We start from the raw sequence: 20417 nt of genomic DNA, 5'->3' as shown, positions 1-20417 counted from the left end.
GTATATTGTATGGGTGCTATATGTATATAGTAGGGGTGCTGCATGTATATTTGTATGGTGTTATATGTGTATAGTAGGGGTGCTGCATGTACAGGATATTTATGGGTGCTATATGTATATAGTAGGGGTGCTGCATGTATATTGTTTGGGTGCTATATGTGTATAGTAGGGATGCTGCATTAATTGTATGGGTGCTATATGTATATAGTAGGGGTGCTGCATGTATATTGTATGGGTGCTATATGTGTATAGTAGGGATGCTGCATGTATATTGTATGGTGCTTATATGTATATAGTAGGGGTGCTGCATGTACAGTATATTGTATGGGTGCTATATGGTGTATAGTAGGGATGCTGCATTGTATATTGTATGGGTGCTATATGTACAGTCGTGCCAAAAGTTTTGAGAATACATAATTATTGGAAATGGGAAAAGTTGCTGCTTAAGTTTTTATAATAGCAATTTGCATATACTCCAGAATGTTATGAAGAGGGATCAGATGAATTGCATAGGCCTTTCTTTGCCATGAAAAATTAACTTAATCCCAAAAAAACCTTTCCACTGCATTTCATTGCTGTCATTAAGGACCTGCTGAGATCATTTCAGTAATCGTCTTGTTAACTCAGTGAGAATGTTGACGAGCACAAGGCTGGAGATCATTATGTCAGGCTGATTGGGTTAAAATGGCAGACTTGACAGTGTAAAAGGAGGTGATGCTTGAAATCATTGTTCTTCCATTGTTAACCATGGTGACCTGCAAAGAAACGCGTGCAGCCATTCTTGCGTTGCATAAAAAATGGCTTCACAGGCCCGATATTGTGGCTACTAAGATTGCACCTCAATCAACAATTTATAGGATCATCAAGAACTTCAAGGAAAGAGGTTCAATTCTTGTTAAGAAGGCTTCAGGGCATCCAAGAAAGTCCAGCAAGCGCCAGGATTCGTCTCCTTAAAGAGGATTCAGCTGCGGGATCGGAGTGCCACCAGGGCAGAGCTTGCTCAGGAATGGCAGCAGGCAGGTGTGAGCGCATCTGCACGCACAGTGAGGGCGAAGACTTTTGGAAGATGGCCTGTGGTCAAGAAGGGCACAAAGAAGCCACTTCTCTCCCAAAAAAACATCAGGGACAGATTGATCTTCTGCAGAAAGTTTGGTGAATGGGACTGCTGAGGACTGGGCAAAGTCATATTCTCCGATGAAGCCTCTTTCCGATTGTGTTGGGGCATCTGGAAAAAGGCTTGTCCGGAGAAGAAAAGGTGAGCGCTACCATCAGTCCTGTGTCCATGCCAACAGTAAAGCATCCTGAGACCATTCATGTGTGGGGGTTGCTTCTCATCCAAGGGAGTGGGGCTCACTCACAATTTTGCCCCAAAACACAGCCATGAATAAAGAATGGCACCAAAACACCCTCCAACAGAAACTTCTTCCAACAATCCAACAACAGTTTGGTGAAGAACAATGCATTTTCCAGCACGATGGAGCACCGTGCCATAAGGCAAAAGTGATAACTAAGTGGCTCGGGGACCAAAACGTTGACATTTTGGGTCCATGGCCTGGAAACTCCCCAGATCTTAATCCCATTGAGAACTTGTGGGTCAATCCTCAAGAGGCGGGTGGACAAACAAAACCCACTAATTCTGACAAACTCCAAGAAGTGATGATGAAAGAATGGGTTGTATCAGTCAGGAATTGGGCCCAGAAGTTGATGTGAGAGCATGCCCAGGTCGGATTGCAGAGGTCCTGAAAAAGAAGGGCCAACACTGCAAATACTGACTCTTTGCATAAATGTCATGTAATTGTCCGATAAAAGCCTTTGAAACGTATGAAGTGCGTGTAATTAGTATTTCACTACATCACAGAAACAACTGAAAACAAAGACCGAAAAGCAGTTTAGCAGCAAACTTTGTGAAAACTAATATTTGTGTCATTCTCAAAACTTTTGGCCACGACTGTATATAGTAGGGGTGCTGCATGTATATTGTATGGGGTGCTATAGTGGTATAGTAGGGGTGCTGCATGTATATTGTATGGGTGCTATATGTGTATAGTAGGGATGCTGCATGTATATTGTATGGGTGCTATATGCATATAGTAGGGGTGCTGCATTACAGTATATTGTATGGGGTGCTATATGTGTATAGTAGGGGTTGCTGCATGTATATTGTATGGTGGCAATATGTGTATAGTAGGGGTTGCCGTGCATATGTATATTGTATGGGTTGGCTAGATGTTTATATAGTAGGGGTGCTGCATGTACAGTATATTGTATGGGTGCTATATGTTGTATAGTAGGGGGGCTGCATGTATATTGTATGGGGGCTATACAGTATCGTATTGTATGGTGGCTCTATATGTATTTTATGGGTGCCATACATGTATAGTAGGGTTGCTGGCGTGGATATTGTAGGGAGTGATATATGTATATAGTAGGGGTGCTGCATGTACAGTATATTGTATGGGTGCTATAGGTGTATTGAATGGAGACAATATGGATGGTTTGGATGGGGGGTCAGCGTACAGTACTAGAGCCAGCAGTGCCCCCGTTTACAGTCTGCGTTATGTAGAAATCTGCTTCTCTATCGTCCTCACTGACCATTACTTATAGAATCCATTATGAGGATTGCTGCTGATTTACGGTGATAATTCTGCTAACATTAACCCTTCCCCTCTGGTCCACGTATTCCGCCTTTGTCATCACAGTTATCAGGCAGTGAACTTTGTCTCTGTAAATCCCTCAGCTGTCAGATCTCCATGCTCAGGGCTTTTATAGACGTCCAGTCGGAGCGGGGGCGAGCAGTCCTGTGCGCTGACTGAGCGGGGGGCGAGCAGTCTGTGCGCTGACCGAGCGGGGGCGAGCAGTCTGTGCGCTGACCGAGCGGGGGGCGAGCAGGTCTGTGCGCTGACCGAGCGGGGGCGAGCAGTCTGTGCGCTGACTGAGCGGGGGCGAGCAGTCTGTGCGCTGACCGAGCGGGGGCGAGCAGTCTGTGCGCTGACCTGAGCGGGGGCGAGCAGTCTGTGCGCTGACCGAGCGGGGGCGAGCAGTCCTGTGCGCTGACTGAGCGGGGGCGAGCAGTCTGTGCGCTGACCGAGCGGGGGGCGAGCAGTCTGTGCGCTGACCCCCTGTGGCGATCGCTGGTGACTCCTCATGGACATTTGACCTGCGCAGAAGGAAGGAAGCCGGCACCAGGAGCGCGTCCTTCACTTACTGCGCCTGTGCCGAATACTAAACTGGACGGCGCAGGCGCGGGGATTCATGGGACAATGAGCAGAACTCGAAAGTCAATCAACTGGACCCGGGCGTGCCATAGGGTGCGTAGACCGAGCCTCTAGGTGCTGGAGCAACGCCCCAGTAGCACCTAGACTCTCATTAGCATATCTTAAAAGTCTTTATTTTAAGAGAACGGCGGCAGGCAGGGAGTTATGAAGCGCACTGTTATGTACTTATCATCGCTAATGTCAGTCAGCTACAGGACGTTATTTCTGATGACAGAATCCCTTTAAATCTACACTGGTGCCAGATATATGAAGTCCCCGTCTCAACTGCTCTCAGTCTATCTGACCGCTGAAAACGATTAAAGAGTAATACACTGCTTGGATGGTGACTGGTTTATTAATGCTTTTTATATACGGCATATCAAAAAGTGCATAAATAATACTGACATATTTTGATTAAATACCACTGCCATAAAGTGTGAAAAATCGTGCTAAAAATATCCAAATTCAGTACTGATTACACTGAGCAAACCAACTGTATTGTGTAAAGCAGGGACAAATACTACCATATACTATGTTACTAGTGCAGTTCCATGCGCCATCTGCTGTTTACAAACACAAATTGCACCCTGAATTTTCTCACTACCCTACGTGCTTCGTTACAGGTAATGAAACAGGATATCGCTCTGCGCTCACGCGCTTCCAGTGTGATCGCTAGCACTGCTACATCTGTAATACCATAGCCAGACCATTTTTTCTAATACTTAAGGACTCTATAATGACAGGAAGTGTCCCACGGGATTGGCGCAAAGCATGTGGTGCCAATACACATAAAGGAGGGCATCATACACACCTTTGAAAAATTATGATTGATGGCATGGTAGTGACCCTCAAAAACATTAGGAGCAAGGGCCTGCTGGTAACCCTCTAAAACATTATGGGCGAGTGCCTACTGCTGATCTGACCACCTAAAACTTTAGGGTTGAGGGTCTGCTGCTGAGCTGACCATCTAAAAACATTAGGGGTGAGGGTCTGCTGCTGATCTGACCATCTAAAACATTATGGGCGATAGCCTGCTGCTGAGCTGACCATCTAAAACATTAGGGGTGAGGGCCTGCTGCTGAGCTGACCATCCAAAACATTAGGGGTGGGTCTTCTGCTGAGCTGACCATCTAAAACATAAGGGGTGGGTCTTCTGCTGAGCTGACCATCTAAAACATTAGGGGTGGGTCTTCTGCTGAGCTGACCATCTAAAACATTAGTGGTGATGGCCTGCTGGTGACTCTCAAAAACATTATGAACAAGGGCCTACTGGTGACCCTCTAAAACATTATGGGTGAGGGCCCGCTGCTGACCTGACCCTCTAAAACATTATGGGTGAGGGCCTGCTGCTGAGCTGACCCTCTAAAACATTAGGAGCGAGGGCAGCCTAATAAGCATGTTGACATGATGGATGAGGAGGACGAGAAAAGGAAGATTGAATCATATACCCTTTTTTGCGGTGGAAAATGTATTAAATACACCATAAAAGCCACATTTAAATTGCCTTTATGTTCAGCCGCTTTCCTATGGTGGAGTAGAGAAGTCAGCGGCAATCCAGGCCTTGTTCATTTTGATAAGAGTCAAAACGGTCAGCATTTTCAGTTGACAGGCGGATGCGCTATTAGTGTTGAGCACGAATATTCAAAAAGCAAATTTTTATCTCGAATATCGCCACTTCGAGATTTCGCCAATATTTAGAATATATGCTATATATTTGTTATATCGAATATTCGTCATTTTTTCCATCTGAAGTCACGATTCCTTTCTGCTTCTTGCTTGTGGGCCAATGAGTCACTGGCCCACAAGCAACTTAAGCAGGGAGGAATCATGACTTCAGATGGAAAAAAATGACAAATATTCTAAAAAACAAATATACTGTATAGAACCATATTAAATATGGTGCTATATATTTGTTTTTTAGAATATTCGGCATTTTTTTTCCATCTGAAGTCATGAGTCCTCCCTGCTTAAGTTGCTTGTGGGCCAGTGACTCATTGGCCCACAAGCAAGAAGCAGAAAGGAATCGTGTTTAGATGGAAAAAATGACGAATATTCGATATAACAAATATATAGCACTATATTCTATAGTGCTGTATATTCGTTTTTGACCCACGCCTGTATTGATCGAGTAATATTCGCATATTCCGCGATCATTACCTTGCTGATTTTCGAGTTTAAAAAAAAGAATGTAGAATGTAACGAATATTCGAATTCGAGAATATTCTACAAAATATTTGCTAAATATCACAAATTCGCATATGACCCCTGCCCGCTCATCACTAGCGCTTATCAGTTTATTATGCCCCCAGCAGCACTAAATACCTGCTTTGACAAAGTGCTGGCAGCAGAGCAGGCCAGCACCTCCAAGGCGTAGAGCACCAGTTCGTGCCACGTGTCCAGCTTGGACACAAAACATTATCTGTGAGTGATAAATTTATCCCCACAAGGTGCCAATTTTTTTGGGAGGGTTGTTCAATTTATTCAAAATAGCATATACACAGGGATCATTGAGGACGCAGACACGGTCTGCTACGTACTCCTTCACCATCTTCCAAAATGTTTACCTCCTTATGACAGTAGGCCGCACATCAGTGTGAGGGTGCTGGCGGGGTGTCATGAAACTGTCCCAGGTGAGTGTTGCCCTGCCTCTGTTTGAACTGCTGTGTTTTCCCCTTGTCTCTCCTCCTCGGTTGCTCAAGGAACTACATACTCTGCCGCCAGCGTTGTCAGCTAGAGATTTTTGGAGCAATTTTTCCACACTGACCTTTTGGTATTGCACCATTTTGCTAGTCCTCTCCACTACCGGAATGAGAGATGAAAAGTTATCTTTGTAGCGGGGGTCGAGAAGGGTGAACAACCAGTAATCAGTGTTGGCCAAAATGCGTACAGCGCAAGGATCACGGGAAAAGGAGGATAACATAAAGTCAGCCATGTGTGCCAGAGTCCCAACAGACAAGACTTCGCTGTCCTCATCAGGAGGATGACTCTCAATCTCCTCATCCTCTTCCTCCTTTTCTGCCCATCCACGCTGAACAGATGAAATAAACCTGCTATGGGTACTACCCTATGTAGCGTAGGCAACCGTCTCCTGCTCCTCCTCCTCATCATCATCCAATTCGCACTAAGAAGATGAAATGAGGGTGGTCTGGCTATCACCCTGTGTACGGTCTTCCCCCATTTCCACCTCTTCCACATGCAAAGCGTCCGCCTTCTTTGTGAGCAACAAGCGTTTCAGTAGACACAGAAGTGGGATGGTTACGCTGATAATAGCGGCATAGCCACTCACCATCTGTGTTGATTCCTTAAAGTTGTGTAAAACCTCACAGAGGTCAGACATCCATGCCCACTCCTCGCTTGTGAAGAGCGGAAGCTGACTGGAAAGGTGATGACCATGTTGCAGCTAGTATTCTACTACTGCCCTCTGCTACTCACAAAGCCTGGCCAACATGTGGAACGTGGAGTTCCAGCGCATGCTCATGTCGCACAACAGTCGGTGAGCTGGCAATTGCAAGCGCTGCTGCAGCGTTGCCAAACCGGCGGCAGCTGTAGATGACTTTCGGAAATGGGCACACAAGCGGTGCACCTTCACCAGTAGCTCAGGCAAATTGGGGTAGGTTTTGAGAAACCACTGAACCACTAAGTTTAACACGTGGGCTAGGCATGGTATGTGTGTGAGCTTGCCGAGCTCCAAAGCCGCCAGCAAGTTACGGCCATTATCAGACACAACCATGCCTGGTTGTAGGTTGAGTGGCGGGAGCCACAGCTCAGTCTGGTTCCTTATACCCTGCCTCAGCTCTGCGGCGGTGTGCTGTTTGTCACCTAAGCAAATAAGTTTTAGCACGGCCTGTTGACGCTTCCCCACTGCAGTGCTACACTGACTGATGGCTGACTGGTGCTGCAAGATGATAATTCAGAGGTGGAAGTGGAGGAGGAGGTGAAGGAGGAGAAGGGGGTGTTGCAGCCACTAATGTAGGTGGTGGCGGAAATCCTGATGGAAGTAGGGCCCTCAATCCTTGGCGTTGGTAGCATCTGTGCCATCCCAGGGTACGACTCGCTCCCGGCCTCCGCAACATTCACCCAGTGTGCCGTCAGGGAAATGTACAGTAGCATCCCTGGCCACAAGCACTTGTCCATGTGTCAGTCGTTAAGTGAACCTTAGCAATAACTGCGTTTGTCATGGCACGGGTAATGTTACGGGACACATGCTGGTGTAAGGGGGGGACGGACACCGGGCAATTTAGTGCTATGGCCTGTGGGTGGGTGCCTGGGTATTTGCACTAGAGTTCTAAGGCCTGGGGAATGGACATCTGTACGCTGCGCTGGGACACAGAAGTGGATGTGCTAGCTGATGGTGCTTGCAAAGGTCTAGGTGCAGGGCGGGAGGCACTCGGCCTGCGTCTTGGACAGGGGATTGGCCAGCATGTAACACAGAGGAAGAGGAGGCAGTGGTGTTAACCGAAGACACTGATTGTGGACCCAGGTGTTCGGCCCACCTATTAGGGTGCTTTGATGCCATGTGGTGGATCATGGTGGTGGTGGTGAGTTTGCTAGTGTTCACGCCCCTGCTCATTTTGGTACGGCACAGGTTGCAAATGACAATTCTTTTATCGCCCGCACTTTCCTCAAAAAAGTGCCAGACTGCGGAACACCTACCCCTTGGCAAGGGAGATTGCTGCAAGTAGGTGATCCGGGGAACAGTTGCGGGCCTGTTTGGTGTGGCCCGCCTTCTCCCTTTTGCCACCCCACTGCTTCTTCCAGCCTGTTGTGGTGCTGCGGATCCCTCCCCCTCTGTACTGCTGTCCTCGCTCGGCTTGCCACCTTCCCAGGTTGGGAGTGATTTCATCGTCCACCACCTCCTCTTCCACATCCTCACTCTGGTCATCCTCCTGACTTGTTGACCTAACAACAACCTCACTTATTGACAACTGTGTCTCATCCTCATCATGAACCTATTGAGACACTAATTGTGGTTGACTAATTAGCAACTGTGTCTCATCATAAACCTTGTGAAACACTAATTGCCGTTCCCCACCGTCATCTTTTTCTGGCTGTGGATGCTCAAGAGTTTGGGAATCAGGGCACAAGATCTCCTCATCTCCCTCTTCAAGTTGCCTTGGCGATAATGCCAAATCAAGGAATGGCGCTTAAAAGAGCTCCTCGGAATATTCGAGTGTGGGATCACTTGTTTGCCGAGACTCTCCATGGTGGGAGGAAGGAGGATCAGGGTGAGGATTCTGTTGACCAGACTCTTGGCTACTGAGACTGGACTTGGTGGAAGACAGGATGGTGCTTAACCGACTGGAAGCATTATCTGCTGCAATCCAACCGACCACCTGGTCGCACTGGTGTGACATCGAGAGTGGTGTCCTGCGCCGCCCTGCAAACTGGGACATGAAGCTAGGTATCGTGGATGAGTGTGTTTCTTGTGCTCTGGCAGCAGACACAGTTTCACTGCACCCAGGGCCACGGCCTCTGCGTGCACCATCAGCAGCACGTTCACTGCCCTGTCCCTTACTGCTCGCCTTCCGCATATTAAATGGTATATATGCTTGCAAGTATGTGACATGTACAGTAGCGCAGGTTTTTTAAGTGTATGCACAAAGAAATTAGACTGAATGTCACTGATATTTAGGATGGGCAAACGTTATACAGGAGATGTAGCACAGATAATGTTGCTGCCACCAGTAGCGAAAAAATTTGACTGATTGTCACTGATATTTAGGATAAGCAATAGAGTTGAGTGGACACCTGGATGTTTGGGTTCGACGGGGTCGGCCGAACTTCACAAAAATGTTCGAGTTCGGAAACCGAACTTGACCCCGAACCCCATTGAAGTCAATGGGGACCTGAACTTTTGAGCACTAAAATGGATGTAAAAAGTCATGGAAAGGGTTAGAGGGATGCAAATGGCAGCAAAATGTGGTTAAGAGCAGTGATGGCCAGTTCGCCGTGTTTGCCCGCGAACACATTCGAGCTGCCATCTTAACTCACAAGTCCGGCGATGCACAGGTAAGTCCTTACCTGTGCCTGTGCGCAAGACGGTCTAAAATGAAATGCGTTCTCCGGATGCAGGCAGTTCGGAGAACAGCCCGATGAAGGCCCCGGCGGCTGTTCTCGGAACTGCCTGCTACCGGTGACCGCATTTCATTTCAGACCGGCTCGCACACAGGCACAGGTAAGGACTCACCTGTGCATTGCCGGACTTGTGAGTTAAGATGGCAGCTCGCATGTGTTCGCGGGCAAACACGGCGAACTGGCCATCACTGGTTAAGAGCATGGCAAGTGCTCTGCAAACAAATGTGGATAGGGAAATGACTTAAAATAACATAAAATACGTAAAAATAAAAAATAATAATCTTGATCTTGGAGGACAAGGTCCATATGGAGTAGAAGGTTGAGGAGGCGGTGGATGTGGCGGTGTGGGCGGAAGCGGCGGTGGAGGATGAGGAGGTAGCCTACACTGCTTTTTGGTTTTATTAAATTATTTTTTTTTGTTTAAATTAGGGTACACACCAAAACATTGGGAAATATAACCTATGATAACCCCCTCCAGTCGTGCTAAACACACGTTCAGACAATACACCGGCTGCAGGGCAGGCCAGCACCTCCAAGGCGTAAAGGGCAAGCTCAGGCCATATGCTCAAAATTAAAAATTTTGGTCCCTGTCACCTATGCAGAGTAGGGGTTTATTCACGGCAAAAATGGAAAAATGTCACCCGAGAATGTAACAGAAAAATTTGTGAAATTTATTAACCTTTTTACTAGGTAGAGCAGGGGTATAGTACAGCCAAGAATTGGTGAATTTCACCGAATAATGGAACAGAAAAATTAGTGAAATGTATTAACCTGTCTACTAGGTAGAGCAGGGGTATATCACAGCCAAAAATTGGTGAATTTCACCCGAAAATGTAACAGACAAATTAGTGAAATGACATAAAATAAAATAAAAAACGTACAAAAAAAAATAAAAAATCTTGCTGTATGAGGTGGAGGTCCATATGGAGTAAGAGGTTGAGGAGGCGGTGGACGTAGCGGTGTAGGTGGAAGCGGCAGTGGAGGAGGACGAGGTAGCCAACACTGGTTTTTGGTTTTAATTTATTTTTTAATTAGGGTACACCCCAAAAGAGTGGGAATTATCAAAAATACAACAATGAGCAATTGCGCTGTAGTATAACAATGGCTAGGTAAGGCCAGTATGCATGTCTATTCTGCACAAGGTACGGACAAGTCCTGTGGGATCCATGACTGATTCATTTTAATGAACGTGAGCTTGTCCACATTGGCTGTGGACAGGCGGCTGCGCTTGTCTGTGATGACGCCCCCTGCCGTGCTAAACACACGTTCAGACAATACACTGGCTGCAGGGCAGGCCAGCACCTCCAAGGCGTAAAGGGCAAGCTCAGGCCATGTGCCCAATTTGGAGACCCAGAAGTTGAAGGGGACAGACCTGTCATTCAGTACGTGTAGGCGTGTGCACACATACTGCTCCACCATGTTGGTGAAATGCTGCCTCCTGCTAAGACGTTCCATATCAGCTGGTGGTGCTGGTTGTTGTGGCGTGCTGACAAAGCTTTTCCTCATTTTGGCCATGCTAACCCTGCCTTCTGAGGTGCTGGTGGTGCCCCAGCTGCGTTGGCGACCTCTTCCTCGTCCTCTGCCTTCGCCTTGTGCTTCCACTGTGCCCCCGCTGTCAGGTGGGAATGCCACCAGCAGCGCATCTACCAGCATGCGCATGTACTCGCGCATCTTACGATCACGCTCCAGGGAGGGAATTAAGGACGGTACGTTGTCCTTGTAACGGGGATCCAGCAGCATGGCCACCCAGTAATCAGCACAAATTAGAATGTGGCCAACTCAGCGGTCATTGCGGAAACACTGTAGCCTGTAATTGCTCATGTGTGCCAGGCTGCCCAGAGGCAACGACAACCTGTCCTCTGTGTGTATCGTCTGTGTCCTCTCTATCCCCCCAGCCACGCACCAGTGATGGCCATGAGCTGGTTTGGGTGCCACACTGCTGTGAACACGGTTCCTCCTCCTCCATCTCCTCCTCCTCCACCTCATCATCCTCCAGAACTGTGCCCTGGCTGGACAATTGTGTACCTGGCGTTTTGTGGGTGCAGGAACCCACCCTCGGAGCCACTTGTGAATGACTAGCCGGAAACCCTATGAAATGATCCCTCTTCCTCCTCCTCCTCCTCCTCCTCCTGTGCCACATCCTCTTCCATCATCACCAGAAGCGTTTTTTCAACTGGGATAGTAACGCTGAGAACGGCATTATCGGCACTGGCCATGTTGGTGGAGTACTCGAAACAGCGCAACAAGGAACACAGGTCTCGCATGGAGGCCCAGTCATTGGTGGTGAAGCGGTGCTGTTCCGCAGAGCGACTCACCCGTGCGTGCTGCAGCTGAAACTCCTCTATCGCCTGCTGCTGCTCGCACAGTCTGGCCAGCATGTGCAAGGTGGAGTTCCACCTGGTGGGCACGTCGCATATGAGGCGGTGAGCGGGAAGGCCGAAGTTACGCTGCAGCGCTGACAGGCGAGCAGCAGCAGGGTGAGAACACCGAAAGCGCGCACAGACGGCCCGCACTTTCTGCAGCAGCTCTGACATATCAAGGTAATTTTTAAGGAATCTCTGCACCACCAAATTCAGCACATGCGCCAGGCAAGGGATGTGCGTCAAACCGGCTAGGCCCAGAGCTGCTACGAGATTTCGCCCATTATCGCTCACCACCAGGCCAGGCTGGAGGCTCACTGGCACCAACCACGGCACTTATCGGTCTGTTGTTCAAGGCCCGTCCACAGCTCCTGCGCGGTGTGGGGTTTGTCCCTCAAACAGATAAGTTTTAAAACTGCCGGCTGTCGTTTACCCCTGGCTGTTCTGAAGTTGGTGGTGAAGGTGTTACGCTGACCGGATGAAGAGGCGGTAAAGGATGAGGAAGCGGAGTAGGAGGAGTAAGCAACAGGAGGCAAACTGAAGCGCCCTGCAATCCTCGGTGGTGGAAGGACATGCGCCAAACTGCTATCTACCTCAGGCCCAGCCGCCACTGCATTTACCCAGTGTGCTGTTAGGGAGATATAACGTCCCTGACCGTGCTTACTGGTCCACCTATCAGTAGTTAGGTGGACCTTGCCACAGATGGCATTGCACAGTGCACACCTGATTTTGTCCCGCACTTTGTTGTGCAGGGAAGAGATGGCTCGTCTGAAAAAGTAGTGGCAGCTGGGCACGACGTACTGTGGGACAGCCACCACCATAAGGCCTCATGCACACGACCGTTGTGTGCATCCGCGTCCGTGGTTCCGTTTTCCGTTTTTTTCGCGGCTCCATTGACTTTCAATGGGTCCGTGGAAAAATCGGAAAATGCACCGTTTGGCAGCCGCATCCGTGATCCGTGTTTCCTGGCCGTGAAAAAATATGACCTGTCCTATTTTTTTCACGGTCAACGGTTCGCGGACCCATTCAAGTCAATGGGGCCGTGAAAAATAACGGATGCACATAAGATTGTCATCCGCGTCCGTGATTCGTGTCCGTGATCCGTGTCCGTTTTCCCTATCATTTTCAATGCAAACTTGATCCTCCAAAAACCAAGGAAGACCCACGGACGAAAAAACGGTCACGGATCACGGACCAACGAAACCCCGTTTTGCGGACCGTGAAAAAATACTGTTGTGTGCATGAGGCCTTAGGCTTTTAAAACTCTCTGTCTCCACTAGACGCAATGACAGCATTTCAAAGGCCAGGAATTTTGAAATGCTGGCATTCAGTGCTAGGGATCGCGGGTGGGTAGGGGGTTACTTCCTCTTCCTCTCCAATGTTTGGGAGATGGAGAGCTGAACGCTTCCGTGGGACATTGTGGAGATGCTTGGTGACCCAGGTGGTGGTGTTGCTGGCAGATCCTCTGTTTGCGGGGTGGTAGGTGGCACTGTCAGTCCAGAGGTGGATGAAGAGGCCGCAACTGCAGCAGAAGAGGAAGTAGGATGAGCCAGAGACCTTTCTTTGTTTTTGAGGTGTCTACTCCACTGCAGCTCGTGCTTTGCACTTAGATGCCTGGTCATGCATGTTGTGCTCAGGTTCAGAACGTTTATGCCTCGCTCTTATTGCACAGCGTGCAAACCACTCGTGTCTTGTCATCAGCACATTGTCTGAAGAACTGCCACGCCAGGGAACTCTTTGGAGCTGGCTTTGGTGTGCTCGGTCCCTTGCTGCGGTGGGCAGTAGCAGGCGTACTGACTAGGGGACAGTCGTTCCGCTTTGGCTCCCTCTTCTGCTGTGTTGGTGGCTCTGTGCGACCACCGCCTTTTCCTCTGAACTACACAGGTCACTCGCATGACTTTGATTCCATGTGGGGTCGAGGACCTCATCGTCCTCCACATCATCTTCCACCCAGTTTTCACCCCTGCCCTCCTTGTCGGTCTGCACGCTTTCGAAAGCCCCAGCAGTTGGCACCTGTGTTTCGTCATCATCCGAGACGTGCTGCGGTGGTCCTCCCATGTACTCATCTTAAAAGATAAGTGGTTGGGCATCGGTGCTCTCAATCTCTTCCACTTCTGGGGCAGGGCTATGTGGATGGCCCTGGGAAACCCCGCTAACAGAGTCTTCAAAAAGCAGAAGAGACTGCTGCATGACTTGGGGCTCAGACTGCTTGGCTGATTTGCAAGACGGTGAGGTGAAAGACTGATGGACATCGGCTGCAGGTGCCAACTCTGACCTTTCAGCAGGAGACTGGGTGGGAGACAATGTGAAGGAACTAAAGCACTGTCAGCAACCCAATCTACTATTGCGGGTATTTGTTCAGACCTTACCATTCGTAGAGCCGCATTAGGCCCGACCAAATAACGCTGAAGGTTCTGTCGCCAACTCGCACCTGAGGAAGGGGTTTCACTTGTGCGTGTAGCTGTCACAGATCGACTACGTCCTCTCCCTGCAACAGGAGCTCTACCAGCAGCACCACAACCGGGTCCACGTCCCTTATTTGACGCTCTCCTCATTCTCCGCAAATTTAGGATCTTACCCAAAATGGGGGTTTTTTAATAACAGAAGATAACAGAATTATCTAACGCGTGTATTTCACACTGACAGATGCAGCAAAGGCTGCAAATTTCATATTTTGCCCAAAATGGGTGTTTTTTTAATAACTGAATATAACAGTATTATCTAACGCTTGTATTTCACACTGACAGATGCAGCAAGGGCTGTCAAATTTAGTATTTTGCCCAAAAAGGGTGTTTTTTAAAACCCAGAAAATTATTGCAATATTTTCAGCTTACATTTCACACTGACAAATGCTGCATAGGCCCCAGATGTAGGGGATTGCCAAAAAGGGATGCTTTTTTAAACCCAGAAAATTATTGCAGTCTTTCAATCTTGTATTTAACAATGACAGATGCAGCAAACGCAGTAAAATATGTATTTTGCCCAAAATGGGTGTTTTTTTAATAACAGAATATGACAGTAGTATCTAACGCTTGTATTTCACACTGACAGATGCAGCAAGGGCTGTAAAATTTAGTATTTTGCCCAAAAAGTTTTATTTTTAAAACCCAGAAAAATTATTGCAGTATTTCAAGCTTGTATTTAACAATGACAGATGCAGCAAACGCCACAAAATCAGGATATTGCCTAAAATGGGTGTTTTTTTAATAACAGAATATGACAGCAGTATCTAACGCTTGTATTTCACACTGACAGATGCAGCAAGGGCTGTAAAATTTTGTATGTTGACCAAAAAGGGTGTTTTTTAAAATTATTGCAGTATTTCAATCTTAAATTTCACAGAAATTTAAGCCCCAGGTGTAGGGTATTGCCCAAAAAGGGTGCTTTTTTAAACCCAGAAAATTATTGCAGTATTTCAAGCTTTTAATTAACAATGACAAATGCTGCATAGGCCGCAGATGGAGGGTATTGCCAAAAATTGGTGATTTTTTTAAACCCAGAATATAATTGCAGTATTTCAAGCTTCTGTTTGACTGTCACAAATTCACATATGCTGTGCTGGTGCACAGAACTTGAATAAAATGGCCGCCACCACCCACCTAACTAAAAGACGGATAAAAGTTATTTTTCTGTGTCACTGGGCTCAGGGCAGGGTAAAAAGATTGTGCAGTGCACCCACAAAATAAAATCTAGGTAGATCGCTGAGTTAACAAGCACTACTGATTAAAGATTCTGTCCTATTCTCTCCCTCACAGCAGCAGCATTCTATCCCTACACTAAACAGAGCTGAGTGATGTGCAGCGCTACGTGACTCCAGCTTATATAGAGGCTGGGTCACATGCTGCACTGGCCAATCACAGCCATGCTATTAGTAGGCATGGCTGTGATGGCTTCTAAGGGCACACGAGTTAAACGCTTGTTGATTGGCTGCTCTGCAGCCTTTCAAAAAGCGCCATTAACTCGCCGAACACCGAACCCGAACCAGAACTTTTACTGAAAAGTTCGGGTTCGGGGTCCAAAAATCCTAAAGTTCGGTACGAACTTGAACTTTACAGTTCAGGTTCGCTCAACCCTAATGGGCAAACGTTATACTGGAGATGTAGCGCAGGTAATGTCGCTGTCACCAGCAGCGAAAATATTACACTGAATGTCACTGATATTTCGGATGCGCTAACGTTATACTGGAGATGTAGCGCAGGTAATGTTGTGTGCAGTAATGCAGCAGCCAAACAATTGCACGCAATTTAGCGCAGGTTACGGTAAAAATATATATTGCTGCCTGATACAACAATAGTCCTTAAAAGGACTTTTGGGTCTCTAACACCAACCCTGCCTAACAAAAAAAATAAAGTTCAATTGAATCAATTCCCTACACTATCTCTCCCTTTTACAGCACAGCTCTCCCTGACTAACACTGAGGCGAACCACGTGTCATTGGTTGCTTTATAGCACCCGATGACGCTTTCCGGCCAGCCAATCACTGTAATGCCAGTATTACAGTGAGTGGCAGTACTCACCTGCACATTTACTGGCTGCGTAGCAGCCAACAAACGTGCAGGGAGGAGACTCGAGCATCTCGCTCGAGCATATGCGGTATCCGGCCGAACACTTCGATGTGCCGAGCATCGCGATGCTCGAGCCAAATTGGTGTTTCTACCGAGCATGCTCAATCAACACTACTATGGAACTCTCTGCCTGAGGAGGTGGTGATGGTGGAGTCACTAAAAGAGTTTAAAAGGGGCCTGTGTGTATTTCTGGAGCGTAATAATATTATAGGCTATAGCTACTAAAGATAGGTCGTTGATCCAGGGAGTTATTCTGATGCCTGATTGGAGTCGGGAAGGATGAATGGACAGAGAGCTTTTTTCAGCCTTATAAACTATGTTACTCTGTTAGTATGTGTAGGAAGGCACAAGGGTCCGTCGTTGATGGAAGGCATGTGTCAACGAGGTTCCTGGGCTCAGTGAAGTAAGAGCCGGTATTTTTAGGTGTCAGCGGCAGCTAATGCTGATTGACACTTTACTATTTTAGTATGGGGTACTATTTTACTCGGGGTAGGCAAAGTGCTGGGTGGGTGACTACTCCCCACGTTCCAGGCCCGGTGTTGGTTTTGGGCTATAAAACACAGGCAGTACTGTCAGGTGGTGTGGATTACTCCTCTCTGAGAGTGGAGCTCTGTCAGTCTCTGTGTTGAGACCTGGGAGTTTGGGCCTGGATTAAGGCCTGCTACCTTGTTGGCGTGAAAGCAGGCGGATTCTGCTTTGTCCAAGGACTTCTTCTTTGCTGCATGGTGTGAAAGAACCCCAGAATCACAAGGTGACTGTTTTCCTTAAACTGACTTTTAGTTTTGTCACTTAATGTGTGAATAAACACTGAACTGTTTAATTTAAAGACTTAACGCAAAGGCGAAACCCGGATCGGGCATTTACACACGCTTTTTACCAATCGATGTTTGTAAGTACAATAAATCTTACTGAATACTAAACACCCTGGGTATTGCACTATGTTCTGTTTCTCCTGAAGGAGAGAAAAAAACTTTGCTGGTCGGTATCGGGATTGTTATTGGAGATGTGCCTGTAACATCGTGGAATCTCCATAGAATCTTCCTGTGAGTGAAACGCCTGCCTGTGGAAATCTAGCGCGGACCCATACATATGTACTTTGGCGGTTTTTCTGGAAAAGGGACTTACTCCAATTTCTGGGACTGCTGCTTCACCTCTTCCTGATATCACACAGAAATTCTCTATGTGTCTTATAATTTAAAGACTTAGTTGTTGCCTCTATACTGCGTCAGCTAACCTGCCTATCAGAGCGAACCCCCACAATTGGTGGAGGATGCGTCCATTGCAGTGATGCTGGTGTGAAGGCCAAAATATTTTTGTTTTTCCGGGCACGGGTCTATGTCTTACATCAAACCAGCGAGATTACAACCCGTGTCCCTCAACAAAATGGAAGCTGTCGTGAAAGCCCTTTTGGAAGCTAACCTGCAACAGCGGGAGGCCAATAAACAACAACAGGGAACAAACCAGCTGCTGTTACAACATGTGATGGCTTTACAAGCAGCAGGAGCATCCCAGAGTATGCACAATTCCCGGAAAGTGGTCCGTGCGGCGATCCCCAAGATGACCCCCACAGACGACGTCAAGACCTATTTGGCGATCTTCGAGAAGGTAGCCGTGAGAGAGAAGCTTCCCCGGGAGCAATGGGCTGAGGTTGTCGCTCCGTTCCTGGCGTCTGGGCCCCAGCAGGTGTATTTTGACTTACCGGATGATCAAGCGGCCGATTACCTGACAGTAAAGGGTGAGATACTGGTGAGACTGGGGGTGAATGTATTAGTCCGGGCCCAGCGGGTGCATCAGTGGGAGTTTAACCTGGCTGAGCCCGTGAGGCCCCAGTATTATATCCTATTACACCTGTTGCAAAAATGGTTGCAACCTCACGTGCTGAGTCCCACTGCTATATTGGACCGTCTGTTGGCTGATCTGCCAACAGACGACCTCCTCCAGCACTGGATCGACCAGGTGTCTCCTGGTTATGCCCTTGAGATGGTGGACCTGGTGGAACGCTATGAGACTACCAGGAATTTGAAATGGGGTTCGTTTAGAAGGGTGGCAGCCAAACCCAAGCAATCTCCATCCCAGACCCAGAGACTTGTGCCAACCAAGCCCGCCCGGGGTGTACCCCCCATAGATTCGGCTCCATAGACCCGGCTCTGATAGTATGCTGGTGGTGTCAGGAGCCTGGCCTGGAGAAAAGACCAACTGTCCCCATCGGGGCGAACCCATGGAGACTAACTATGGATACCGCAACTCATTGTATGCCAGGAAGCTGTGTCTATCAGGTATCCCAGAGACTATAAACAATAACCACCTGTGCCAGGTAGAAGTGGGAGACACTCTGGCAGTGAATTTGTTGGACTCAGGGAGTCTGGTGTCTCTGGTAAGAGCTACCCTGGTGCGGCCCGACGAGTATACTGGCCGAATAATTGGGGTCGTGTACATACATGGAAATTTATAGGACTATCCCACTTACCCGTTGTCTCTATCCACTGGAGGCAGCAAGTGGACCCACGACGTGTCCGTTGCCACCACTTTACCTTATGAACTAATAATAGAGAGAGACTTTCCGGGCTTTCTGGCACTGTGGCCGGCTGTGAGGATTGTTGATGCCCCTGAGTCTGGGGTAACTTAAGCTGAGAGGCCTGGCTCGGGCGGGAGGCCAGTACCCTGGGAACCCAAACCCGAAGGCCAGCGGTAGGGGTGACCGCCACTTCGGTGGAAGAGGGGGAGACAACCCCGCTGAGTGGTAGGAGACGTTGAGAACTTGCCGCCAGGTCCTGAATTGGCAGACCTCAATGTTTCCGGTAAAAATTTCGGAACCGCACAACACCAGGACCCAACCTTATCCCGGGCCTGGGAGAATGTTGTAATATTGTAATAATTGATGGTGAACCACAAAAACCTGGGGCCAAGTCGATGTTTGCCCGTTTTGTCGTTCACCAGGAAATGCTGTATCGGGTAAAACAAATACGGGGTGAGCATATTGAACAGCTGGTGGTGCCCAAGGCGTATCACAAGCTCGTATTGGAGCTTGCCCACCAACATGTTCTTGGGGGTCACTTGGGGTGGCAGAAAATGCAGGACCGGATACTACAGCGGTTTTACTGACCCAGTGTGTTCAGAGAGGTAGAATAGTTTTGTAAGTCTTGCCCAGCCTGCCAGATAAATAGCCCCCAGACACATTTTTGGAGCCCCCTGGTGCCCCTCCCGATTATCGAGGTCCCATTAGAGCGAATCGCTATGGATCTCATAGGCCCAGTACCAAAGTCCGCTAGAGGGCACCAACACATCTTGGTCGTCCTCGACTATGCCACTCGGTACCCGGAGGCGTTGCCACTGCGACATACATCAGCCAAACTCATAGCTAAGGAGTTAATGGAGATGTTTTTGGGAGTGGGACTACCTAAAGAGGTTCTGACTGACCAAGGGACCACTTTTATGTCCAAGGTCATGAGGGAACTCTGTAAGTTGCTCCACATAAAACAGTCCGTGTCCGTGCATCATCCGCAAATGGATGGCCTGGTAGAGAGATTTAATCAAACATTAAAAAAACATGTTAAAAAGAGTGGTGTCTAAGGATGGGAGGGACTGGGACCTTCTTATGCCCTATCTCACCGATTTTATCTTCGGTTTTGTGCGTATTAGTGTCATTCTGTAAAAGTGGCGTACTACTCGGACAACATCGTGTCCAAGATGCATCCAAACATCCTCCCCATGATGTTCCCGAACTATTTCGGTGGTGTTTCCATCAATTTCTGACCTTTTCCTATGAACCAGACACCCTCTCCTCTTCATAGCAGGGGGTGCCTGGTTAAATGCTAGGGTTCTCCCATTGACTTCCATTGTGCTCATTGTGTCTACCGAGCACCCAAGCATCCCGAGGTGTTCGACCTAAGCACCCGAACACCCGAGCACTTTGGTGCTCGATCAACACTATCAATAATACTTTTGTGCGGTGTGGGTTGTTGTTTCCACGCTTCTTTGGCTATGTCCAACAGACCACGAGGGTGTCTGCCATATAGCAGTTTTTAAGGGCGAGAATCCAGTAGAGGCCTGGGGTACCTCTCGCACTGCAAACATGAGATAGGGCAGAAGAAGTTCCCAGTCCCTCCCATCCTTAGACACCACTCTTTTTAGGGCTCTTTCACACTTGCGTTGTCCGGATCCGT

The sequence above is a fragment of the Bufo bufo genome, chromosome 3 (assembly GCF_905171765.1).
Source record: "Bufo bufo chromosome 3, aBufBuf1.1, whole genome shotgun sequence".
Lineage (NCBI taxonomy): Eukaryota > Metazoa > Chordata > Amphibia > Anura > Bufonidae > Bufo > Bufo bufo.
The sequence above is the reverse complement of the archived record's forward strand: the minus strand, read 5'-3'. Positions refer to the sequence as shown.